The sequence below is a fragment of the Lissotriton helveticus genome, chromosome 6 (assembly GCF_964261635.1).
Source record: "Lissotriton helveticus chromosome 6, aLisHel1.1, whole genome shotgun sequence".
Classification (NCBI taxonomy): Eukaryota; Metazoa; Chordata; class Amphibia; order Caudata; family Salamandridae; genus Lissotriton; species Lissotriton helveticus.
The window spans coordinates 609518874-609546445 of NC_136067.1; positions in this window are offsets into that span (position 1 = coordinate 609518874).

Consider the following 27572-nt stretch of genomic DNA (forward strand, 5'->3'; position numbering starts at 1 on the left):
CAACACCCTTCTCAAGAAACCTAAGGCAGACCCAAAGGACCTCAAAAACATTCAACCCATCTCCCTACTCCCGTTCCCGGCGAAAGTCATTGAGAAGACCACCAACAGACAACTAACCCACTTCCTGGAGGAGAACAAAATCCTGGACCCCTCCCATCCCGGTTTCCGCTGTAATCACAGCACCAAAACCTCCCTCATCATCACCACTGACGACATCAGGACCCTGCTGGACAATGGCAACACTGTGGCCCTCATTCTCCTGGACCTCCCTGCCGCCTTCGACACCGTCTGCCACCACACCCTACCCCCTCCTTCTTGACACAGGAATCTGCGACAAAACCCTGAACTTGATCACCTCCTTCCTCATCGGCAGAACCCAGAGAGTTTCTCTCCCCCATTCAGATCCGGAGCCACCACACTTAGTGGAGTGGTGTGACTCACTGGTTAGAGGCGGCAGACCCGGAAGCAGGTGTCGGCCCGGGACCAGGATTCAATTCCAGACGCGGCAGGGTCGTGGACCAGGGTCAGCGGACTCGATAATTCTCGCCTCGGTGCCTACTCTAACCAGGGGTCCCACTCGGCAACACTGGGCATTAGCTTGCCTAATCTCCACAACGGCCCCATCAACGCTGGGGATGCCTGGCTTCACCTTGGGGACTCCCAGTAGGGACCATCCCACAGGGAAAGCCAGGACGGGTTCCCCAGCGGTATACCGCGCCAGGATACTCCGGTAGTAATTGAGCGCGTTACAAAACAGCTTATAACATAACATAACAATCACCTACGGCGTACCCCAAGGATCATCACTCAGCCCGACCCTTTTTAACATCTTCTTGACACCGCTCGCCCACGTCGCCCGACTGCACGACCTATGCCGACGACACCCAGCTGATCCTCTCCCTCACCAAGGACCCGGCCACCACCAAATCCAACCTCCACAAGGAAATGAAGGCTGTCGCAGAGTGGATGAAGACCAGCCATCTGAAACTGAACTCTGACAAGACGGAGGTCCTCATTCTCGGCTCCACCCCCTACGCATGGGACAACTCCTGGTGGCCGGCCACGTTGGGAGCTGCCCTGACACCCATCAACCACGCACGCAACCTGGATTTCATCCTGGACTCAATGCTCTCCATGACCCAGCAAGTCAATGCTGTCTCCTCCTCCTGCTACAACACCCTCAGCATGATTCACAAGATATACAGATGGATCCCCACCAAAACCAGTAGGACGGTCACCCAAGCCCTCGTCAGCAGCAGGCTGGACTACGGCACCACTCTCTGCGCGGCAACCGCGACCAAACTCCATAAAAGACTCTAACGCATAGAAAACAGCTCTGAGCTCCTCATCCTCGGAATCCCTCACTGCAGCCACATCACCGCCCACCTCAGAGACCTGCACTAGCTCCCGGTCAACAAGAGGATCACCTTCAAGCTCCTCACCCACGCCCACAAAGCACTCCATAGCACAGGACCAGGATCCCTCATCGAACGACTCACCTTTTACACCCTAAAACGCCAGCTTCGCTCCGCTGACCTCACCCTGACCACCATCCCACGTATCCCCCGAATGACCAGCGGCTGTAGATCTTTCTCCCACCTCGCCGCCAAGACATGGAACACCCTCTCCATCCACTTCCGACAGACCCGAGACCTGTTAACCTTCAGGAGACTTCGTAAGACCTGACTGTTCGATCAGTAGCTGATACATATCCCCCCCTAGCGCCTTGAGACCCTCATGGGTGAGTAGCATGCTCTATAAATGTTTTGATTGATTGCGGGGGAGGAGGAGGGAGTGGAAGCCGCCACACTTCACCTGGCCCGTATTGCAAACATTAAAGTAACTCCTTCTGCATGAAAGACGTTGTATGCGCCCAGCAAAGCAAATGCCATTGTGGTAAAAGGCATAGCTTTGAGATAGTCATCTGTATTGCGCATGTGTTCTGCACAGGTCAGGCAAAATAGAGTGCGAATTCAATTCACCCAGCCAATCCCAGGAGAAAACAAGCATTTACAAATGCAATAGGACTCATATTTACGCGAGACCTATTGCATTATAAACAAAAGTGTGGGCGTCTAAGAAGGCATGAACGGGAGTGGGGGTGGTGGGCAGAGAAGTCACGGACTGCGGGAGGGAAAGAGGTGAGGCAGGGGAACAAAAGAGTTTTTAAAGTGAAGGGGCCGATAGCCATGGAAGGAGAAAAATTACGACATGGCCATCGGGAGAAGGGACTAACAAGCCGAAAACGAATCACAAAATGCAGTATTTATGATTTAAGGCAATGAAAAAGATGTGTGGAAAGTGGGCGGAGCTTCCCCCGCTATTGTGTAAACTACATGCCTCGCTAGACGAGACCTAAAACTTAAGCTGAAATCAAGAAGGTATAAGGCCTAGTTATGTTTTCACCAGCGGATATATACATGCAAAAACTTCTACAATCGTATGCCTAAGGTGGAAAATCAAAGCTGAGAACTGGGGGGCATATTACCAACCTACAGCGATATTTATCGCTAAATAGGGTTAGCGGTAATATTTTTATCGCCGCCCTTCACCTGTTTTTATCGCTGAGATAACTTGCTATTAGCAAGGTTTATCTCAAAAGCGATAAAAATCAGGGGAAAGGCGTGAATATCGCTGTCAATACAGCGATATTCACGCATTAGAGTGACAATGCTCTTAGCCATGTTATCCACCTCCCATTGGATAACATGGCTAAGAACTGGTCAGGGCAGGCGTTAGCTTTTGGAGATATTCGCGCTTAGCGTGAATATTTCCAAAACTACGCCTGTGTTGATCATAGGCAATAGCGATGTTAGCGACTGTTTTCAGTCGCTAACATTTTGGCACGCCCACTTTGCATGTCATTAGCGATAAATATCGCAGACATGCAAAGTGGGCCCCAAAATGCTCGCTATCGCCTACAAGCTGTCGCTAACTGGTGTTAGCGACAGCTTGGTAATTGGGCGATAAAATTATCGCCGATTTAGCGGGAAAAAGTCCCAATAAAGCGGCAATAAAGGCCCTTGGTAATATGCCCCTGGGTTCTTACGCCTGTAAACCCTTAAAACATAGCTCTCTTCATCTGGTCTAGCCAAGCAATAGTCTTTGTGCTATCAGGTGCATCTATCGCAGCTCCCTGTTAGTTAAGGCAAATGTAAAGTGCCTACTGAATGTAATGTGCATACTGTATGGTCAAACAAAGCATTAACCACATGCGCGCGGCGGGTTTTCCCGCTGCGTGCTGACGTTTTTAAAACCCCGCGGTTCATGATGAGCTCAGCTCATATGCACTTTAGCACTGATCACCAGTGGTAAAGTGCCCAGAGTCATAAACCAGCCAACAACAGGTCAGAAAAAATACAGGAGGAAGGCAAAAAGTTCAGGTATGACTCTGCAGAAAGGGCCAAGTCCAACAGTAGGGAATCACCACCCCTTACACTGCTTCTCAGTTGTCAATCAGTTGTTCGTTTTCAGACTTACTATAATTGTAAACATATGTATTAAAATTATAAGGTAATCAATTAGTACTTAAAAAAAATAGGAATCGAGACAGAGCCATACTTGAGCCAAACGGAAAAGCACGGCGCCTGGGGGATGGAAGGGGCTGCTGGCGGAAGCTCACCCATGGACCCTTCACCTGCCAAAACTGCAGCTACACCAGCCAGTGCACATCAGCACGCCCTGCCCATCCCACGAAAGCAGGCCACAACAGTTTCAGATGCACATCACCTTCAGCCACACCACCGAACTCCAGTGGACTGACCACAACTGCATCCACTTCTCCTTTGAGAAACACACTGCACACATCGAACCACAACGAATCCCACACCGCAGCTGGAACAAAGTCACCGAAGACCAGCCCCTCACCACCCTCGCCTGAGATCCTCCATCCGAGCCCTCTGACACCAACGCAGCAGCCCACAACTTCAGACAATGGATCGACAACTGTGCCAACACCCTCGCCCCGATCAATCAATCAATCAATCAGGGAATTTGTAAAGCGCACTACATACCCGTGAGGGTCTCAAGGCGCAGGGGGGGAGTTGCTACTGATCGAAGAGCCAGGTCTTGAAAAGTCTTCTGAAGGCCAGTAGGTCTTGGGTCTGTCGTAGGTTGGTGGGGAGGGTATTCCAGGTCTTGGCGGCGAGGTGTAAGAAGGATCTGCCACCGGCGGTCATTTAAGGATGTGGGGGACCATAGCGAGGGCGAGGCTGGCTGAGCGGACGCTGCGGGTGGCGGTGTAGAAGCTGAGTTGTCTGTTGAGGTATGCTGGTCCGGCGTTTTGTAGGGTTTTGTGTGCGTGGGTGAGGAGTTTGAAGGTTATCCTCCTGTTGACGGGGAGGTAGTGTAGGTCTCTCAGGTGGGGGGTGATGTGGCTGTGTCGGGGGATGGCGAGGATCAGTCGTACCGAGGCGTTCTGGATGCGTTGCCGCCGTCTCAGAAGCTTGGTTGTTGTTCCTGCTTAGAGTGCATTTCCTTAGTCCAGCCTGCTGGTGACAAGGGCTTGGGTGACGGTTTTTCTCGTTTCGGAGGGGATCCACTTGAAGAACCTGCAGAGCATTCGGAGGGTGTTGAAGCAGGATGGTGGTCGCAGGGGTGGTGGTGGTGGGCTTGGCGGTGGATGTGGGGGTCATGGTGTTGAAGCTGTTGTGGATGTCGGCGATCTTGCCGTGGAAGAAGGTGGCCAGCGAGTCACACAGGTCTTGAGATGGGGGAATGTCATTGGTGTTGGAGCTGGGGTTAGAGAGTTCTTTCAAGATGTTGAAGAGATCTTTGCTGTTGTGTGCGTTGTTATCCAGGCGGTCCTTGAATGCGGTCCTCTTGGCAGTCCTGATGAGTTGGTGGTGTCTGTTGGGTGAGGTGGTGGTGCGTGATAGGTTTCCTGAAGGTGAAGTGGAGGCATCTGTGGTCGGTCCAATGGGGTTCGGTGATGTGGTTGAAGGAAGCGTGGGGACTTGCGGAGAAGATGGGGTCAAGCGTGTGTCCAGAGGCTTGGGTGGGTGTTGTCATGAGCTGTCTGAGTCTGAGGTTGGTGAGGTTGTCGATCAAGGTGGTGGAGTTGGCATCATTGTTGTTCTCGAGGTGGAAGTTTAGGTCCCCGGGGCGGATGTAGTCCATGGAGGCGAGGGCGTGGGTGCTGATGAAATCGGTGATGGAGTCGCTGAACTGGGGTCGGGGTCCGGGCAGTCTGTAGACGAGGATTCCTCTGAGGGTGGTGTCGGGGTCGGTGTGGATCCGAAAGTGCAGGTGCACGGTGGTGTTGAGAGTGTCGTCGGTGTTGGTCGAGACTCTGATGGTGTTCTTGTGGACGATGGTGATTCCACCTCCCACTCTGTTGGTGCGTTCTCTGCGGGAGATCTTGTAGCCTTCTGGGATGGCTATGGCGATGTCTGGTGCTGAGGTGGTGTTCAGCCAGGTCTCCGTCAGGAAGGTGACGTCGGGGGCGGCTGAGTCGAGAAGGTCCCAGAGTTCGATGGCGTGTTTGCGAGCTTTGTGGGTGTTGAGGTGGATGCTTCGGAGGTGGTTGAGTTCTTTGCTTGATGGTTTGGCGGGCTGGATGCTGGTGAAGCTGCAGTTCCGGCAGGTGAAGGGCCCTTGGGTGGGGTTCGGGGTGGCCTGGTAGCAGGTGTGTTCTTGTCCTGGTTTGAGCGCGTGGAGGGTGCTGGCGTCGTAGTGCAGTCTTGTGTCGTGGCGCCTCTGGTGTCCAGGGGTTCTGGTGCTGGGCGCGGTCCAGGTGCGGACGGGCGCAGACGGGCTTGCCTTAGGCGTGCTTTCGGCGCGCCAGCGGCACGGCCGCCATAAGAAGTGGAGGTGGGAGGGAGGAGCAGCTGGGTGGGGGGAGCGGTCCAATGGGGCGGGGACGCAGGGGACACAGCGGCGGGAAGAGGGATCGGCGAGGGAACGGGCACAAAGGAAGGAACAAGTACAGGCAAAGGCAAAAGGCAGCCAAAGACAAGCACGACCTATGCCGACGACACCCAGCTGATCCTCTCCCTCACCAAGGACCCGGCCACCACCAAATCCAACCTCCACAAGGAAATGAAGGCTGTCGCAGAGTGGATGAAGACCAGCCATCTGAAACTGAACTCTGACAAGACGGAGGTCCTCATTCTCGGCTCCACCCCCTACGCATGGGACAACTCCTGGTGGCCGGCCACGTTGGGAGCTGCCCTGACACCCATCAACCACGCACGCAACCTGGATTTCATCCTGGACTCAATGCTCTCCATGACCCAGCAAGTCAAGGCTGTCTCCTCCTCCTGCTACAACACCCTCAGCATGCTTCACAAGATATACAGATGGATCCCCACCAAAACCAGTAGGACGGTCACCCAAGCCCTCGTCAGCAGCAGGCTGGACTACGGCACCACTCTCTGCGCGGCAACCGCGGCCAAACTCCATAAAAGACTCTAACGCATAGAAAACAGCTCTGAGCTCCTCATCCTCGGAATCCCTCACTGCAGCCACATCACCGCCCACCTCAGAGACCTGCACTAGCTCCCGGTCAACAAGAGGATCACCTTCAAGCTCCTCACCCACGCCCACAAAGCACTCCATAGCACAGGACCAGGATCCCTCAACGAACGACTCACCTTTTACACCCTAAAACGCCAGCTTCGCTCCGCTGACCTCACCCTGACCACCATCCCACGTATCCCCCGAATGACCAGCGGCTGTAGATCTTTCTCCCACCTCGCCGCCAAGACATGGAACACCCTCTCCATCCACTTCCGACAGACCCGAGACCTGTTAACCTTCAGGAGACTTCGTAAGACCTGACTGTTCGATCAGTAGCTGATACATATCCCCCCCTAGCGCCTTGAGACCCTCATGGGTGAGTAGCATGCTCTATAAATGTTTTGATTGATTGCGGGGGAGGAGGAGGGAGTGGAAGCCGCCACACTTCACCTGGCCCGTATTGCAAACATTAAAGTAACTCCTTCTGCATGAAAGACGTTGTATGCGCCCAGCAAAGCAAATGCCATTGTGGTAAAAGGCATAGCTTTGAGATAGTCATCTGTATTGCGCATGTGTTCTGCACAGGTCAGGCAAAATAGAGTGCGAATTCAATTCACCCAGCCAATCCCAGGAGAAAACAAGCATTTACAAATGCAATAGGACTCATATTTACGCGAGACCTATTGCATTATAAACAAAAGTGTGGGCGTCCAAGAAGGCATGAACGGGAGTGGGGGTGGTGGGCAGAGAAGTCACGGACTGCGGGAGGGAAAGAGGTGAGGCAGGGGAACAAAAGAGTTTTTAAAGTGAAGGGGCCGATAGCCATGGAAGGAGAAAAATTACGACATGGCCATCGGGAGAAGGGACTAACAAGCCGAAAACGAATCACAAAATGCAGTATTTATGATTTAAGGCAATGAAAAAGATGTGTGGAAAGTGGGCGGAGCTTCCCCCGCTATTGTGTAAACTGCATGCCTCGCTAGACGAGACCTAAAACTTAAGCTGAAATCAAGAAGGTATAAGGCCTAGTTATGTTTTCACCAGCGGATATATACATGCAAAAACTTCTACAATCGTATGCCTAAGGTGGAAAATCAAAGCTGAGAACTGGGGGGCATATTACCAACCTACAGCGATATTTATCGCTAAATAGGGTTAGGGGTAATATTTTTATCGCCGCCCTTCACCTGTTTTTATCGCTGAGATAACTTGCTATTAGCATGGTTTATCTCAAAAGCGATAAAAATCAGGGGAAAGGCGTGAATATCGCTGTCAATACAGCGATATTCACGCATTAGAGTGACAATGCTCTTAGCCATGTTATCCACCTCCCATTGGATAACATGGCTAAGAACTGGTCAGGGCAGGCGTTAGCTTTTGGAGATATTCGCGCTTAGCGTGAATATTTCCAAAACTACGCCTGTGTTGATCATAGGCAATAGCGATGTTAGCGACTGTTTTCAGTCGCTAACATTTTGGCACGCCCACTTTGCATGTCATTAGCGATAAATATCGCAGACATGCAAAGTGGGCCCCAAAATGCTCGCTATCGCCTACAAGCTGTCGCTAACTGGTGTTAGCGACAGCTTGGTAATTGGGCGATAAAATTATCGCCGATTTAGCGGGAAAAAGTCCCAATAAAGCGGCAATAAAGGCCCTTGGTAATATGCCCCTGGGTTCTTACGCCTGTAAACCCTTAAAACATAGCTCTCTTCATCTGGTCTAGCCAAGCAATAGTCTTTGTGCTATCAGGTGCATCTATCGCAGCTCCCTGTTAGTTAAGGCAAATGTAAAGTGCCTACTGAATGTAATGTGCATACTGTATGGTCAAACAAAGCATTAACCACATGCGCGCGGCGGGTTTTCCCGCTGCGTGCTGACGTTTTTAAAACCCCGCGGTTCATGACGAGCTCAGCTCGTCATGAGCGCACGACAGGTAAACCTCATGACGAGCTGAGCTCGTCATCGGCGCAGAAGGGGTTAAATATTCCGCCTAAGCAAAACAAATGTGGCATGTTAAGTTCACGACATCAAACATTAATTCGTTTCTTAAAAAACAAGAACGTAAAAAGGCAAAATTGAAGAATAAAAAGTTTGTGTTTCTAATGGTGAGTCAGTGGAAAAGGTAAATATTTTTGATTTTGGTATCAAACCTACTAGTCTGTAGTCCGCTAAGTATGCTTTCTTCTTTTCCAATAAGCAATAACCCTCATGAAATGAAACAAATTTAACCTGCTTCAAGGCTAGATATTTCAACTGCAAAAATTGAAAGATATGCTTTCCAGAGACTGAAGAGCTGCAAATGTTTAATTGACAGATCTAAATATTATTTCCAAGGATTATCATACAGCTGGTGGTCTTTATTCATTTCTTGCAATAATAGATGCTTTAAGGTGACAGATTTAGCTGACTTTAACTGTAGACAGAAAATGATTAAAAACACTTAATAGAATTCTAGTTTGCTTATACAATTTGAATTTAAGGCTCACCTGAGCCTGCACATTACTGCTCTAGAGCCTAAGGAAAATTCTATATGTCCAACACTACAGAACATCAAGGAAGAGATACACTTTGCTATAGAAAGCTGCAATACCAACATTTTGCCATTATAATCTGGACAGTAGAACCTAACAAAGCCACATCAATTTCATGCTCAGCAAAGGAAAAGATACATGTAAAGTTAAGGATTTCTTATTATGGCAATGCAGTTCTGTTTTGCTCCTCCTCTTTTACTAAGCCAGATGCCTAAATATTTATATATTGACAGGCATTCTAATTTAATGTTGTTTGACAACTGCAATCATTGTATAATGATGTTCATACTATATATTTGTATTTGTGGTAAGCTTTTGGCTTTACAGTAAGGTTCCAAGTTTGCTAAGGCTATTTGTAAGCAGACGGTGGTCTAGTCCTAAATTTGTGTGTTGTCAGTGTATAAAAGAAGGTGAAGAGGCTGATCTCCAAGTTTCAGGGGGAAGAATTACATGCTTAAAGGATTGTTACAAGCTATGTAGAGCTAGAACAACAAAGAGCAAATAAGCATACTTATTGTAACCCTTTTTTAGTTTTCATCGTCTGTGCCATAACAATAGAGGTATTATAAGAAAAACAGATGCTGACCATACAACAAACTTCTGACTTCTCCTTATTTGGAGTAACAAATCTACTCTGATTCAAGATTTGTCTGGTATTTTTATTTATACCTTTGAATTTTTATTTTTTAAGAATTAGAAAATTGATTTGTACGAAAAAGACATACCACATATATTTCACATAAATCAACGTATACTTAATCACAATACTATCAAATATGAACAACAAAACATAAATGACAACATATCATATATACATTAGCACAATAATTTGTGCTACAACAGCAATATTCATTATTTGCACTATCTTTCTTTGAGTAAAGTGTATTCACAAAGAAGAAAAATCAAATGGAGAAAAAACATCAATATCATAAACAATATTGGTGAAACTGAAAGACTTAATCAACATTTCAGTCATTCAAGGAGCAAATTGTTCCTAGCTGTTCCAATACTTGTCTCCAGTTGGCCGACGCGTTTCGAACTCGCTATTTTAATTCGCGTGTTCTCATCAGGGCTTTATGACTTTTTCCTGCATGGTTTGTGCAAAATATGAATGAAAAATCCATCAGATCCTATTTTGTGCTCTCAGGCCTCTTATTATCACTTTAAATTTAGCTGCAAAATGCATACCTTCAAAAGGTCATCGCAGTTAGGTAGGGTTCAATTATTCTATGCGGAGATCCCTGTCGCAATTTTCTGAAATTAAGGAAGATACACCAAAATAGTGGAATCAGTTTTCTGTTAAAGGCGAGAGCTTATCGCCAGATGCCAAAAAGAAAACACGCACTCCCTTCTCATACCTTGTTCGTTATTCGTGAAATCCAATCTTTGAACGCGAAGTTTAATCAGTCGTCCCGCATTTTGTATGGGGCGCCCCTGTGGGTCCTGTGTGCCTGCCTGAACAAAATGATCATTTGTGACAAGTCCTTAAAAACCAGTTCCCTAATGATGCCAGTGCCCATTACTCATACACAAAAGTACCTGCTCTCGTCGCTCGGCATTGTTCCTTCTATCTTTTGAAGGCGGGGTTTACTCGTTGTTTAATGCGAGCGCTTCGTTACCTGGTGGGCAAACAGGTGTCCAGTTACATACAGCTTGCCGGTTATAGCGCATCTAGGCTAGTCCATAAAAATGAAGCTTGACCTACCTAGTACCTGCTATTCCGGGCTTCACTTCTCACTAGCAAGCGATTTGCATCAATGCGCCATTTTGGAAGGGGGCGTACTATTTGGATACATCACATGGTTCGGGGCTTATGGGACATGTAGTCCACATCCGTTTGTAGAAAAATAACGTTTTTGGGACATCTACAGTCTCGAAATTTCTGACATGGAATTCAACCCAGTCTGTAGGCTGTTGAATCGTAAAATCAGATAGGCTTCTTTTTTCAGTAAGGCATCATCCACATCCTGGACTCTTTTAGTATGCCCTATTGTGCACAAGACTGTCCATTTGAAATCCGTTTCCGAATGGCCCTGATCAATGAAGTGTTGGACCATAGGTGCAGACACAACCTTATTTTTGATACGCGATCTGTGTTGTGTGATGCGGATATTGATTTGCTGGTTCGTTTTCCCAATATAAAGTTTACCGCAACTGCAAATGATTGCATAAACCACATTCTTGGTTTTGCAGTTACTGAAATCTTCATTTGTCCATTTTATATTCCTGTGAAGGAATTCACTGCCCTTAATTGTTGTATCACAGGATACACAATTTCCGCGTCTATGGTGATCTTTGATCTGTTTCAAACCCCATACCGAAAGCAGGTCATGCTTAGGTTTTTCTATCCTTACATCTGCCCGGACGATCTGTTGGCCTATGCTTCGTTTTTTTTTAAAAGCAAAGAGTGGTCTTGGAAATGGGCACTCCAGCTCTTCCAATAGATGCCAGTTTTTCAATATCGTTTGGCGAACCTGATGGGAGTGAGGGCCAAACGTTGTAACGCAGACCATTTTGTCTAGTTCTTTTTTCTCTTTACGTTCAAGGAGGCACTCACGTGGGGTATAGCGTGCTCGCTTGCGTGCATGTTTCAGTAACTTTTTAGGGTATCCCCTTGTGATCATTTCATCACAAAACTTCTGGGAATGCAAGTCGTATTCCCCAATCTCTGAGCAGTTTCGTCTAATTCTGAGAAGCTGCCAATAGGGAAGGTTGGTCCTAAGATTCCTAGGGTGTGCACTCTGATGATGGAGAATGGTGTTCCGGTCTGTCTTCTTTTTGAAAAGGGACGATTTTAAGCAACCATCAACACAACTAATCTCAACATCTAGGAAGGTCATCTTTGAGTTACTCTGCTCCATGGAGAATTTGATGTCCTGGTGCTTGTTGTTCAACCAGTTGTGAAATTCTATCAATTCGGTGCGGCTCCCCTGCCACAGGAGCCACACGTCATCGATATATCTCAGCCACTGTTTTATATGTTTTTTGTAGGGATTGTTGTTCTCCACGTACTTGTTCTCATATTCAGCCATAAACAATATCGCCATCTCCGGCGCATAAGGACAGCCCATGGCTGTCCCCTTAATTTGCGCAAAAAACTCATCATTGAAGCGAAAATAATTTTTCTTCAGTGTGAGTTTTGCAATTTCCAGAATAAATGACGTGGGGACCCTATGTGGTCTTGTTCTCATATCCAAGTACAGCTAACAATAGAGGGGCTCTTTTAGGCCCGACACCCATGAGTGTTAGCCCCCAAACATTTTGCTTTCACCCCTCCTCTTTGTTGAATTTGTTTTTATTGTCTTTAGGACTCTCTTCATTTTGCCATTGTTAACCAGTGCTAAAATGATTGTGCTCTCTTCCTAAATGATAGTAAAATTCACCTATACCTAATTGGCACATTTAATTCCCTTCTAAGTCCCCAGTAGGTGGTACTACCTGTCCCCATGGCCTGTACATTAAACACTACGAGTGGGACAACAGCTCTCTTTGTGTCAACTATTAAAGTAGCTCTTTAAATCATGTCCCAGGCCTGCCCCTGCAGCCTGTAGGGCAGTTTTAAAATGCCATTCCGATGTTGAAAAATAAATGTTTTGCCAGGCCCAAACTTTACTTTTTAACACTTGCAAGTCAGTGGACAGGCTGGGCCATCCTAGGAGGATGTCCAGGGATAGCAGTTTTTCCCAGCCTTGATTACATTTCAAAGGCTCTTGCCTGTAACACTCGCAAAAGAACCTAACACCAGACCTTCCCTTGCTTTTCTTGCCCCAAATAGTGAGGATCCAAATGCAGGAAGGCAGGAGTACTGAAGAGGACTCGTTTGGAAGGTACAAGGGGTTTTCCCACACACAGAGGCTGGTACTGCGGATAGAAAGAGACCCCCTCAGACCCCAAATCAGCTAACTCCTGGACCTGAGGATGACTCAGAAGAAGAACTGCCCTGTTGCCCTGCTATTAGAAGGACTGCCCCACTGCCTTGTTGCCTGAGGAAAGAAGACTGTAACTGCTCCCTTAAACCCAGGACTACTAGAGTGACTCCAAGGACTACAGGGAGACAACTGGCTCCAGAGTCCCTGCACCTGCCCAGCTGAACAGCGGAAAGTAGAAATCTTCAGCAGGCTTGATGATAGGCTTGATGATGGCCAGCACCCCATTATCGACCTCTTCAGCCTGAAAACCCCTCTTTCCCAGTTCTGGGGTTTTCCCAACCTCATTCATAGCTTCACCAAGACTTCATTCAGAGGCTCCCCATTGTCAACAGCCATATATTTGGCAACAGCCTGCTGCCTGGCCCACTGACAGCTCTACTTTCCTTCAAGTACTTTTTAAGAAATTTCTAAGTTTTGCTCTCCATTGTGGTCAGCCTTAACTTGGGATTTTGGCTCAGTCTCAAGCGACCAGATATCCGTGGTTAGCGCTTTGTTCTTTTAAGTACTAATTTTCACTGAAATCTTTAAAAATTCATAACTCCGGTTCTGCTAATTGGATTTTGTTCATTTTCTGTCCTTTTATTTGTTAACATTTACTCTGTCTTCCTGGATTGAATTGGGATTTTTCTTGTATTATGGTTTCAATTTATGCTTATGCATAAATACTTTGCACATTACCTCTAAGATAAGCCTGCTTCTATTCCAAGCTACCAGAGAGCTAACCACAGGTTAATTTAGTGACTTGTTTTTGTTCACCCTGACAAGGACTGTTGTTATTATTTGTCTCAACTAATAACCCAGGGGCATATTAGAAAGAACCTCGTTAAAATTATCGCCGTTTTAGCTGCAGGAAACTGATGCTAAAACGGCGATAATGGGCTTCCGAATAAATGTTATAGAATTCCAATAGAAGCCCAGATTAGATGTCCTGTACATCGAACCTGGGCTTCTATTGGAATTCATATTAGCAAGCCCATTAGCGCCGTTGTAGCAGCAGTTTCCTGTCACTGAAACAGCGATAATTTTAATGAGGTTCTTGCTAATATGCCCCTCAGTTTCTTACTACCATTTTCTCACAAGCTCATGTTTACTCCAACTATTCCATTCCACACTACCCAGTCTGGTAAAAAGGAATGAGCAAGTGGTCAGCCACAAAGCTGGAGTTGTCTTTCTTCATAAATCACATCTTTAAAATATGTTTTGGCTTGCTCAACAATCAAAATACTTGATGTTCCCTATGTTCTTAATGTTCTTGAAGAGGTTTAAAACATACAGTTGTGAATTAGTCAAACGACCTCAAGGTCATTGCTATGGTTTCCTTTAAGGGTATTCAAAGGAAAGATATAATGCTGATCAACGACTGTTCAGAACTCCAATTCCACAACAATGTCACCTCTTTAAAAATTGCAAGCCAATGAATTATAGCAAATTAAACTTTGTGCTCACCTCCTTCTACTCTTCGGGGCATATTATGAAGGACCGGTGTTAAAATTATCGCCGTTTTATCGGCAGGAAACTGCCGATAAAGCGGCGTTAATGGGCTTGATAATACGCCCTTGTTAATTCCCATAGAAGCCCATGTTAACACAAGAACATGAGCTTCTATGGGAATTAACAAGGGCGTATTATCAAGCCCATTATCGCCGTTTTACCGGCAGTTTCCTGCCGATAAAACAGCGATAATTTTAACACCGATCCTTGATAATATGCCCCTTCCTTCTCCTGTCAGTAGGCTATTTGTACCTGTTTGCACTCTTTTCCAAAGTTACACCTCAATAATAGCACTATAAATAGTTGCCAAAACAAACAGTTAATTTCCATTTCCTTGGTTAGTTGTAGTTATTGTTTAGGTATATATATTCCAATAAAATATTAATTTCAGTGCCTTTTCTTGTTCATGAGTCATGTGTCCAAATGTGTTTCTCTGACCGTCTTATACAGAATATGAACAGCGCTTATTTCCATATGTTCCTCATTGCTAAATGTTAACTTTAACAGCCACGTTTTGTATTTTGCTTTTGATTTGAAGACTAAAGAGTATTTGAAGACTAAAGGATATTTAGAACAAGGTTGACGAGAGTCACAAAAGCTATAAATCTAGAAGCTTCTTGGATGTAGCAACTATACCTCCTGTCAAACTTAACTCACTTTCAACTTTAGAGACTGACCCCTGCACCCGCTATGCTGTAGAAGGCATTCTGATGCAAGGTCTGGGTCTGAGAAATATATCAGGCTTGGTGGGTGTGGGCCGAAAATAGCATCTCCAATTTAGCAATGCGTGTGGAGGTAGTAACTCCCTCTCCCTTGAGCAAGGGAAATCTGGCAAATAAACCCAACCTAGTCCTTGAGAAAGGAGGAATGTTCCCTGCCTTTGGGCAATGCTTTGATAAAGTACACCCCAGCCCAGGCATGTGGAGTGGGTAGAGATGTACGCCCCCCCCCGCCATGACCACCTCCTCGGATTCCATCATAACCACTGGGCAAAAGCGCCCCTCATCTCTTCATAGCCCTTCTCTCACGTACATTTAATTTCTTTTAAAGCACTGGTAAAGTCTGACTTTACTAATAAGAATGCACATGATATGATATGGTATGATATAAAGGCTTTTATAGCGCGCTCTATTACTAAGCAAGTATCCTGGCGCGGAAAGGTAGAGCAGAAGGCGAGAAAGAGTTGGCAATTACAAAATAGTACTGAACAGATGGGTCTTCAGTCCTTTCTTGAAAGCCGTGATGATCGGAGCGGCCCTAAGATGGAAAGGAAGAGCGTTCCAAGCCCTAGCGGCTCTGACCCAAATGGACTGGCCACCAAGTCGGTAGTACTTGAATCTAGGCACAATCATTTGACACTGGTTGGCTGAGTGGAGGCAGCAATTCGGAATATACAAGGAAAACCTTTTTATCAAATAGGCAGGACCAATCTGGTGGAGCGCACGGAAAGAAAGAACAAGTGTCTTAAACATAATCCGATGGGCAACCGGTAGCCAGTGGAGGCTACAGAGGAAGGGATGGACGCTAGCTCTCCTGGGCAATTTAAACAGAAGTCTGGCGGCCGCGTTTTGGATAACCTGGAGACGTTGGATCAGATAGGCAGGTAAGCCGCTGAACAGACCGTTAGCATAGTCGAGCCTGGAGAGTATTAAAGCGCGCAACACCGACTCTTTAGCTTCTCTCTGAAGGAGGGGAAAAAACCTGCGCAGGGCTTTGAGAGTGGCAAAACAAACCCCCGTAAGTTTTTTAATATGCTCCTCGAACTTAAGGTCATTCCCAAACCAGACCCCCAGGTTTTTTACGGGGCCACCCATGGATTTAGGACATGGCAAGTCACGAGGCCATAGGAGGTCGCTACATTTTTCAGGAAAGGAGCCATAAAAAAGAACCTCGGACTTGTCCTCATTACATTTAAGTTGGGCAAGTGCCAACCAGCGGAAGACCGATGAGAGACAGAGTTGGACCGCCGACGTATCCAAATTGTCATTGGGCCAAGTGGAGAAAAGTTGGGTATCGTCGGCGTAGGCCATTATTTTGGCCCCCAAATGCTACGCCAGATAGATCAAAGGAGTTAAATAAACATTAAAAAGTAGGGGGCTCAGGGTAGACCCCTGGGGAACTCCTGTAGTGAGTTTCTTGGGTTGAGAGTCGTGAGGGGGCATCCAGACCTGTTGCGTCCTATTGTCCAGGAAAGACGTCAGCCAGTCCAGTGCAGAGCCAGAGATGCCAACAGCGGCTCGTCTAGTGAGAAGTATGGGGCACCATGTCGAAGGCGGCAGAGAGGTCTAATAATATCAGAACCGCTCTGCCACCTCCATCTAGACACTCCCGAATGGTCTCTGACATCTCGACTAGCGCTGTTTCAGTGCTGTAGGCAGCCCGGAACCCCGACTGAGCTGGATGCAGAGCCTGAGAGGATTCTATAAAATGATTCAACTGTCTAAAAGCAATCTTTTCACAAACCTTTGCCAAGGCAGGCAGTAGTGAAATGGGTCGGTAGTTGGAAGGCACAGCCGGGTCCAGCCCCATCTTTTTTAGGAGCGGGAGCAATTTGGCTTGCTTCCAGCAGAGCAGGACAGTTGCAGAGGCAAAGGAGAGATTAACAATCTGGTTAACTTCCTTGCTTACTATTTCAGCTACCCCCCCAAGGACCCTGGCTGGGCAAGGGTCAGAAGGAGACCCCGACTTCAAGGCTGCAAGGACTGAAGTGATGTCAGACTCAGTAGATGGAGAGAAGCTGGCAAACTGCTCAGCTGGCTTCGGCACAGGGAAGGGGGGTAGTGCTGAGGAAGGCAAAAAACCATCACAGACGACGCGCGAGTCCTCCTGGATCTTAGTAATTTTATCCATAAAGAAAAAGGAGAGCTCCTCACACCAGTAATCAGATGAAGGCAACAGAGGCTGCGCGGCACATGTAGATAGAAAGCTTTTAACAATTGAAAAGAATTCCTTGCTGTTTTTATTAGCTTTTTCAATTCGCCCTGCATAGTAGCTGCTCTTGGCAGTTCTAATAGCAGCATAATAGTCTTTTTGGGCCACACGCAAATCACTCTTTGCCTCGGGCAAGTAGGCTTGTCTCCACACCTGCTCAAGTTTCTTGCATCCCTGTTTCAATTCCCGTAGGGCGTGAGAGAACCATAGTTTAGAGGGAGTAGACCGCATCCTACGGATACAACCTACATTAATAGAGGCATCAAACCCGCGTTCCACCCATGCATTTTAAAGTGCGGACCGCCTCTTCCACCTCCGAGGTCAGTATCGGACGGGATTGAGACAAAGACTCAGTCAAAGTAACTAAGTTGATCCTCTGTGCGTGGGCAAGGGGAGGGCCACCCTCAGTCTCCGTGCCTCTATCCAGAGTCCAGGAAAACCTGATCAACTTATGATCCGACCATGTCACACTCTCAGAGCAGGCCATGACAATATCGAAATTAGAGCAGACTAGGTCTAAGAGGTGACCCCCCACATGGGTTGAAGTGTCAACCCATTGTTTGAGGTGGGCCATACAGAAGGCTTCACCTAGACGAATGGCCTCAGTGGAGTCAGAGACATCAACATGGATGTTAAAATCCCCCAGAAGGAGATACCTTGAGAATCTTAAGGCACGCGGAATTATAAGCTCTTCCAGTGCCCCCACGAAATTCCCAACATATCCCGGAGGCCGATACACCAGTGTACCTCCTAAGGTAAAGTGTGAGCTAAGCACAAGGGAGAAGTGGAGCACCTCCGCATTCTCCAGCTCGACTTGGGGCTCATAGGAGAAGACCCACAGGTCCCTGTAGATCACGGCGACGCCAGCCCCTCTACCAAGAGGGCGGTCCGCCCTCGTGATTCTAAAGCCCCGTGAAATAGCTAGCTCCCCCACTGGAGCGCACAAATCATTTAACCAGGTCTCAGTAATAAAAAAGAGATCAAATTGCTTCTCCGCCAGTAGTTCAAAAATATCAGCAGCGTGTTTGACTAGCGACCTGGCAATAATTAACCCCGCCCTAATCAGCACGGGGTCTGTGCTAAATCGAGCAGAACAACTCAGTGTGGGTTGGAAGCAAAAGTTACAAACAGGGCACACCCGAGATTAACTATCAGCCACCCCCCAAGAATTTTCTTCCCCACACCTCATAGCATTCAATGCAATGAGATCTTCATGTGAATACCGTAGAGTGGTTGAATGTTGTTTTCTATATAAACAGGCAGGGCGTCTGGCACTGCGCACGTCCGGCGCACGGACGGGCACAGACGGACCCTCCTTTGGCGCTCCTTCGGCGCGCAGTCGTCGAGCCCGCTGCGCGTCCTAAAGTGCATCACTATTTATGCCCCAAGCACATCTACCCAAAAAAACACTTATCAGTAACATTAGGAATAGATAATAAAAGACTGGTGGAAAACAGAATGTCCTAACCAATTGTATGCAGTTTGCATACAGATCTTTGATGACAATTCGTAACAGTCACTGTTCTATATTAGGGTTGTATCTTGTGAACTGCGGTAACAAAAGGATCTCTGTGACAAAATCAGTAATTCACTCAGCTATCCACATAAAATACAGATCTGTGATCTGTACAGTATGTGTTATTTGCAGCAGGCATATTAACCCTCTGCTCTACTAATGGCGATTCAAAACTGCCCCTAGATAATTCTCTGAACTCTCTCTCTAGCAGGAACTTTAACCACAAGAGTTATCTTGTCATTTTTTAATGCTGCCTGAAAACTGGTTACACAAGGAACTCTGCTGAAGATGTTTTTATACTGTAAGTTATTACTAAACACAACACAACCCCTGAGGCCAGCGCCCTCCTCCCCAGGTCACCGCCCAGTGTGGCCGCACCAGTCACACTGCCCTAAAGCCAGCCTTGCTCATACCCACCTTTGAGAAGTCAGATGACAAAAAATACTCTGGGCCTCATTTATGAGCACCTTTGCGCTGCTGGGACGTCACTTTGTGACGGTATGTTGGTGCAATGTGCCCCGGCATATTTACGAGGCCACATAATACCACTTTACGTGTCTTTTCATGGCCTTGTAAATATGTGCCTCTTTTACGCAGAACACTGTATGAAAGGGGCATTGCATGGGTGTTGCTCTGGGTGTTCCCATGCAACACCCATGGAATCTGAAGTATTCCCAGATTTATACGAAATCGTAAACCTGGGAATGTGTCAGAATCTAATGCCACCCCAGGGGAAGGTGTAAAGAGGAAACATTTTCTCATTCCTCCTTGTTTGTTCATTTTTCTATGTGTGCTGAATTCTGCAGCCTGTATAGAAAGAGGAAATCACCTGACTTGATTGAGTTTGTGCAGGAAGGTGTCCCTTCCAGCACAAATCAATCAGCCCAGCAATGCAGGCACTCTTGCACCATGTGCAAGGAGGCCTGCGTTTGCGCCTGTTAGCCCATTGTGTGCCAGTGCAGGGGAAAAGGACAGGAATACACTGTATCTACATGGTAGTGAGAAATGTCCTCCATTAGCATGTCATGATGGAAGGGAGATAGAGGCAAAGCCCCTTTATTTGGGCAAGGCAGAGGGAGGTGATAGCATCCCACTGCCCTGAAACAAGGTGGGGGAATATAACCTTGTGCAAGACAGAGATGAGAACACCATTCTGGCAGGTGGGCAAGGTATGGGCATGAAGAAATCTTCTACCCTGCCCTTTGGCATGGCAAGGAAGTAAGGTGCCCAACCTATCCTTAGACAATATGGGTGTGGGGCTAGCCCAATGTTAGGCCATGCGGCCAAACCTGCTGCGTAAAACAAAAGACTGTGTGCTGCATTCTATTTTTACAGAGGACCTGGATGCAATACAGCATTAAAAAGTGATGATTGACAATCTATAGTAGGGTAAGTTATAACTACCTGTATTCAGAAGAAATTCTGAAATATGTAAAAAAGTACATCATCGTTATGACGCAAAATCCAAACACAACGAAAACTCCCGATTTACTTGGCAGCTGCTTTTTAAAAGCTCTGTTTTGCTTTTATTTTTCTAATGCCTATTACATGATGAATTTTGGTGACCTTAAATTTCAGGCTATAAATACTTGGGGGCTCATTCATGAGCCCTTGCAACACTTTTGCACTGCTGGTGCATCACTTTTTTTGACGCACCGGAGGCCTACAAAATGCACCATGTTGAGCCTTATTTACAAAGTGATACTTCTAGGCAGATGCGTCAGTTTGTAAACCCCTGCGCTACATTATACCTGCCTCAGGTATAATGTATGCTGGGTGGGCGTTCCCCCGCATCCAAGCCTCAGGAAAGTGGTGCAATGAAATCTACTGCGTCAAAATCTTATGCCTGCCTCACAGCAGACAAGACTGACGCAGGCCCTTTCACATGGTGCCATTTACATACAGTAAATATAACGCATCTATCATGCCGCAAGGAGAGCGGACTTAGAAGTGACGAATCGCTGTTTTCATACAGTGATGCGTTACTTCTCATAAATAAGGAACTTGGAGCGCCCGTTTGTCATTCATATTTGCACAGGAATGAATGGTTGTTATGTTTGGGATTAACAACATGTGCGTCAAGATTATGAAGTTGATGTATGAAGTTGTATACATCTTTTACTAACTGCGGGAAGATATTTATTGATTATTATAAAATGGCTGCATATGAATACTTCACAGTCTTTCCATGCATATCGTTGACCATCCTTCTATTATCCTTATTTGCCATATTTCTCTAGGATTCAAGCATTTGTCTATTCTGACTCTCAGTAATGTAGCACAATGCAAACATATATACCCAGCATTCTGAAAACTCAGGAAAGAAAACTCTGTATTAAGCCGAGAATAGTTGGGTGGAAATATCTGTCTTACAACTCAGAAAAAAGGCAGTGAATTTAGAAATTGTGAAAGAAGGAGTATTTCAATAAAATGGAAATAGAATTGGCTAACAGTAAGCTGCATATTGAAAAAGTGTGTGAATATAGGCACTTTTATAACACATAACAGCTGTACCAAGGTGGCTTGCAGCCTTTTTCTGGGTGAAACAATTAAAGTGGATTTAATGGGTAATATGAGACTTGTTACTAATCTACAGTTTTAAAAAATGAATTAAAACAAAACACTATCTAACATACATGCCATTACTCTTCAAATGGAACATACAAACATGACCTAAAGATAAATTCAGCAGTAAAAACCTGTTATGAAATCATTTATTGAAAGCGAGTTAGTAAAGATAATGACATTTTTGGAGGAAATTATTGTTTCCAAGAAAAATTCAGAAGGATGAAGTCAGATGGATAATGGAATAGTGGTTGACATGCATGAAATCAACCTCCTATAAATGCTTTCGTTTCTCAGAATATTTTATCAAAAATGTTCTGATTTAGGGTAATCTCCTCCAAACTGAAATATACAATATTGGGACGAGGGAACATTGTTTATTGGGGAAAAAACAATGTACTAACAACCACAACCAATTTCCGCAGAAACATTGTGACAAAAGGTTCAACTAAAGTATGGCACAGCAGATTGAAAGGTTTTAGTAAGAAAAAGGATAAGGTTTTATCAGTGGTTAGATTGACCCCAATTGTTAGGACTATTAGAACATGGATACTTCTGCCAGTAAGAATGCTCCCAGTATGATACCCAGTTCGTGCACAGAAAATTAATTAGCATGATGAACTGTGGCGCATATAGTAGAGTAGTCCATGACCCAGAGCTGGAAAGCACACTCTGTTTCGGCTGCTGAGCTATGCACTACATCACTGCTGCCTTTTGTCTGAGACATAGACGATTTACAGTTGGGCAAGATCATCATTGCAGACTGGCAAGAATTCCAAGCTTGCCCCTCAGATCCCAGTTGTCAACTTCTTGCTCCTCTCGAACTTCTCTTGTCTCTCCCTTTTGCAGGCCTGAAGAAACCACAAACTGATCTTTACAAGCTCCAAAGCAATTGCTATGTCAATGAACATCATTTTGCTGTACTTTTAACTTTGCCAGCATCCATGCAAAACTCATACTGGAAGGCAGAAAAAAGAGTGGCATTAGAAAAAGAGGAAACAAGATGTCATAAGGTGCAGAGTGTTATTGGTAAAAAGGAAAGGTTTGAACGAGTACGTTAAAATAGACACTGCTAGAAAAAGAGATTAAAAGAAACTGCATGGAAGGAAACGTGCTCGGTAAGGACTTCAGAAGAGGCGAGGAAGACGAAAACATCATGAAGAAAAAGAAAATCTCAGAAACAAAACTTGAGAAATAAAAAATAAAGAAGATAGATTTTGCTAAGCATAGGGAACACTACTAGACTAGTCACACACACAATAAAGCAATACAAATTTAATACAACCAAAAACAAGGAGAATTGCAAAAGGGATAGGTTGCAGACAAAAATGGTACCGCTGTGCAGGTGGTCTACTCTGATGCAAAGGCTGTGATCAGTGGGGGTTTGCCATCTTAAGGGTTGAGTGCATGGCAGAGCCATTGGCGAGCCCATGAGGTTATCCCTCGTTACACACTGGCAAAGGATATGCGCTGTGGAAGTTGAAACTTTGGAGGAGGGCGCAAAGCCCTCCACTGTTCCCACTGCACATGCTTGAGGTAATGCACCGCAGGAGTCAGCCACCCAGCCTGTTGTGAGCTAAGGCCTAGCAAAAGCAAAGTCGTTGTGGGCATTATCATATTTAAGAAATATGCCCACTGGCTGTTGAGCATGGGCTGAAATGTGTAGCTAAAGATTGTAAAAATAAAATACAATAACTTTATTTATTTGATTTCTGTTACAAAAGTCAGTTTAAAAATAATAAATACTCAAGCCTTGGGCAGATAGCCCATTATACAAACAGAGGGAAAGGGTTCTATTTTTTGACAGGTGGCGGTGGCTCTGAAAGGTTCTTTTTTTTGCTTTTTCATGTTTTATGGTGTTTTTGTTTTTTAAATGGAAACAATTGAATACTTCTTTGACCATGTGCAATAAGAGTATGTAAGGTAAAAGGACCATCTAAAAACTGTATTAAGGGAAGTCTATGTTTTTTCTGCTCATTAGACATAAACATTTTTTTAAACCCTCAATGAGTGTATTGCTACAAATAAAATCCCGAAGACCCCTAGAATTGGCCAGTTGTGTTTCACATGTGCCATACTCTGCTCATAATCTCACACATGACTTCAATACATACATCCAAAATGACGTCATCAATTACTTATTGATGGCCTCGATAATTACATCATTGATAACATCACTGATAAGATCACATACAACATGTTATGAGATCAAAAGCCTCAGGGAGATTGTCCACAATGTTGGTAAATATTTGAAGCTGTTTTGCATAATGCAACCAGGTAGGGACACATGGCCATATGTATCATAGTTCTGTTTTGCGAATTCCAAATAGCGGTTTTTAAGGAATCGCTATTTAGAATTCGCAAAACGGTATGTATGTACAAATTCGCTTTTTTATAGCGATTCCTTACCATTCCTAATTTGCGATTAGCAAATTGCTAATCGCAAATTACCTATTCATTTCTATGGGCCAGGAGGCCCATAGGAATGAAGGGGCAATTTGCGATTAGCAAATTGCTAATCGCAAATTAGGAATTTTTCAAGGGTGCAGGGGTGTCTCAAGAACACCCTGCTGCACCCCTGAAAATGACATTTGGGGGTATATGGCGCACATACATGCCCTAAGGGCATGTATGAGCGTCATATGGCACCTTTGGTTTTTAAAAAAAAAGCTTTTTTAAAAGAATTCGCAACTTACCACCAACTAGAAGTTGGTGGCAATTTGCGAATCCTTATGGGCATTTTTTGAATATTTTTTCTTTGATACATTGCATTTAAGGAATCGCAAAATTTGCGATTCCTTAAATGCAATCGCAAAATAAGGAATAGCAAATTTTGCGATTCCTTATTTTGCATCAAACATGTTACATACATACCATTTTGCTAATTAGCATTCGCAAAGGCCGAAATTCGTCCAGTCCGTGTCCTGAGGAGAACCCATACTAACGTGGTGGTTAGAAACGCGTCGACCTTGAGCCTTGGAAAAATAATAAGGGTGCCACTAGGGCTGCTCAAATCCACACTGTGTGTTCCCTAGTTGTGCAACCCCCTAATTAGTTTTTTGATCCTTGGCTCTAGTAAGACAGGCAGGCATTTCCCTGCAACTCGAGGCCCGCTTGTCTTCTGTACCCAATAGAAAGGACTGGTTCCTAATGAGAATGTATCGTTAGGTACATGATTGTGTATTGTTTTGTGTTGCCTGTATCAACTGACACATATTTTCTTCGAGCACTTGTACAGTTTATTATCGCACAGTATTGCACATCTGTTGTTTGTATGTAATTTTTTCACTGTTTGATGACTATTTCTGATGACATGTTTTAAAGTGATGAATGTTTTTCTAAAAAATTCAATATCTAAAATTTAAATAGACTACCCTCCAGTACATTTTGACTGAGTGGGAACAAAAAATGAAAAAATAAAATCTGTCTGGCAATTTTTTGTTCAGTCTATTATTACTTCAGTCACACAAAGACTATGGGATGTTAAGAAGGCAGCCGCCATTTTGAGGAGCATTTTTTGCTACTAAAATATAGCTCGCCTAACTTTTGGAACAGGCCATAATTTCTTATATGGTCTCTTTATTTACATAGGCGTCGTTTACTAGTTACTTCTCCTGCATGGATTAATTATTCATGCTGCTGGTCTAAATGAATTCTCGCAATAGGAGCAGTGAGAGCTGTAGATGCCAGTGAGGCGGAATAAAATACAAGGATCCCTGCATACTCACACATTCAACTAGCTTAAAGAGCGATACATAACAAACTTGTCCTTTTGCTTGCTAACTCCTTCTCAAGGTGTCCCTCGTTACGTAATACTTCACTGCTCTTACTGAATAATATGATGGGTAGGACAAAAGACTCACTCTACACCACAACTAAACCAAAGCGCTCTTTCATTTAGAACTCAAAGCTCTTCTCAGAACTCTCTAAACTGGAATATTCTGGTCTGTTGCAACCAGAAGATCACAGCACAATAATAGATCTCTCGCCAGCAGTTTCAGGGAAGTCAAATGTAAAGCGTTTGAGAAAGGATCCCTTCTCGCCACCCAAACCATCTTCTCCAGTATCAATGGAGCTATTACTACAAGAGATAAGAGCTTTCAGACCCTTTGTTGAAGAAACAAATTGCAAATTCAAGTCCTCATTTTGATACACCACTCACTACAGTGCAGCAAACTGTGTCATCTTTCACTGATATCACCAAAAGTATTACGTTCATGCAATCACAAGTTTCATCACTCCAGAAGCAGATTGAAGACTTTAAAAACCGTAATAGGAGGAACAATATACGCATTTATGGCCTGGGGTAGGGAGCAGAAGGTTTGGATCCCATTGGTTTCTTCAAGTCCTTTCTCCCTAAGGTCCTTCACCTACCAGACACCACTGAGTTGAATATTCAACGTGCCCACCAGCTAGGTCGAGCTTCTGCTACTGGTGTATCTTCATAGCGGCCAAGAGGAGTCATCCTTTATTTCCTTGAATATACTGATCTACTGAAAGTACTGTCAGCCGCCAAAGCTATCCAGTGGATCTCCTGGTCTGGTTCAACATTGTTCTTCCCACAGGATTACTCAAGGTCCTCAGCTGCCAGACATAAGGCTTTCCTCAACATGAGACACGATTTACGCTCCATGGGTGCTAGATATGGCCGTTACCATCCGTGTCTATTTAAAGTTACTTATAACAATAGAACAACTTCTTATGAAGATCCACTACATCTTCAAAGTTTCATTAATACACACAAGACTGATCCTATGGTCTCTTCAAGACCTTCCTCTTCACAGATCACATGATTTCCTTGACTTTCTCATCTGTTTTCTTGTTGCACCTTTAAGTACAGGGAAGTGCTAATACTTTTAAGGTTTTTCCCTAACTTACTATTAATAGTTGTACAATTGAGTACTGGTCATGTTGTTTTTGGCTCAAATCAGTTGTTTTTCAAATCTTCATTCATCATTCATTACTCAGATTAATGCAACTATCTTATCCTTTGCTTTTTTAACTGTGTCCTCGTCAGGGTGTGATTCTTCTCCGGTTTATTCCAGTCTCATCTAGATGGTTTTGTCTGCTCCATGTGGTTCCACCCACCCCCACATCCATGATCCCTTTATGTAAGTATGTTATGTGTTTTGTCTTTTGTTCTTTGTTTTGTTCTGTTTATCCTCGCATATGTATCTACAGGTGTCTTTATTAATATTACTCTTTCGCTCACTCTTTTGACTGCTACCCTATTTATTTCAACATATTTAAGTTTTGCTTTCTTTCTATCCCTTCAATATCTTTATATTGCACAATTCCTTCCTTTTAAAGCATTGATGGAGTTCTTTTTCCTTCTTCATTTACTTATTTCTCTTATGTATTCTCTTTCTCATGGTGCCTATAGCTTCGTTTCTTCTTTCATCATCCCTATGAACTTACTCTGTTCCACTTCTACATATTTATTCTTTTCTATTTCTCGATCTTTGTATTTCATGCACCTTTTGATGGTTGCCAAAGTTCTAAATTACTGGAGCTCTTTCTTGGTATTTGTCCTTTGCTATTTCTCCTTTTCTTTGGCCCAGTTGTCAATTGCACGTTTCTTTCTATTTTATTGATTTCTATACTCCTCTTTTTTACCTCACTGAATTAGACTATTATTTCATTTTGTTATCTCCATTTTGTTTTAGCATTTTATGTCACTTGAGTTAGTTTCATGGAACATTAGGGGATTAAATTCCCCTCTAAAAAGACAGAGGGTTTAGACTCACCTGGCCAAGTTAAACGCTGATATTGTGCTTTTACAGGAAACTCACTTCACTGATACTGAATCTTTGAATTTAAAAAGAGGATTGGTGGATGAGGTTGATTTTTCTCCAGGGAATGTTGTGTCGCAAACCTCTTCCAATTACGTTATTGTCACAGAAGTCAGATGTTGCTGAGAGATGGCTTATTGTTAAATTATCACTTAAAGTTGTCCCAGTTTCTCTTCTGAATGTTTATGCACCTACCAGCAGAGATGCTTCCTTCTGGCCTGTTTTAGCCAAGCAAATCTCTAACTGCATTGGTGAAAATTTTATATTGGCAGGAGCCTGTAACCAGGTGTTTACCTCTTTATAGACAGAAATTCTAAAGTGCCTTTTGTCCCCAACAAATCACACAAATCTTTCA